We start from the raw sequence: 813 nt of genomic DNA on the forward strand, positions 1-813 counted from the left end.
AGAACACATTTTGCTGGACGTTCTGGCCCATATACCAAGCACAGATAGCGAGCGCTATCTTTGGCAGGTGCTACCTGGCCTGATAGCCCGTAACTGTTGACATCTCTCGCTAAGTTCCGACTGCTGGGTGCCATCACATGCAAAAACAAGCCTTTCACACTTTGAGACATTGAGACATTGAGACGCATCCCAAAAGCTTCACAAAACAAGTCCACAAGACGTAGCAACTCAGACATTCGCTCTAGTGACGTCGCTAGCAGACTAACATCGTCTGCGTACAACAGTATGGAGACGCGCTTGCTGTCCACAAGGGGTGCGTCATACTTACGTACTCCAGCTTCTACAAGGTCATGTGTATCAATCAGATCATCTAGTGTCTCAACGAAGAGTCCAAACAACTCCGTAGATAAAGGACACCCTTGCTTCACTCCTTGCTTAGACTCAAACTCTCCCCGCACTTTCTCATTTACTTTCATCACCATGGACACCTTCTCGTACGCTTTTCTCAGAGCACCTAGCATGTTGTGTATATGCAGGCAGGGGCAGGGAAGTCAATCCTGTCCAACACTCGAAGCATGCTTGTGCAACTGGATCAATCCAACTGCGTGCAGCTTGACAGCCACAAAGCGGCTAAGGTGTGAGCTGTTACAGAGGATCTGATCTTCCAGGAGTACAAGCTGGCTGTGACCATGGCTGTTGGCCAATTCATAACACGCCTACATTTCTGAAGGGAGAAAGGTGACCCCCCAAATCCACCATAAATGATGTACCTCAGAGGAACTGGACAAGCTTTGTTTGCCGCATGTGTGTAGG

This window comes from Volvox carteri, assembly GCF_000143455.1.
Source record: "Volvox carteri f. nagariensis unplaced genomic scaffold VOLCAscaffold_18, whole genome shotgun sequence".
In the NCBI taxonomy this organism is placed as follows: domain Eukaryota; kingdom Viridiplantae; phylum Chlorophyta; class Chlorophyceae; order Chlamydomonadales; family Volvocaceae; genus Volvox; species Volvox carteri.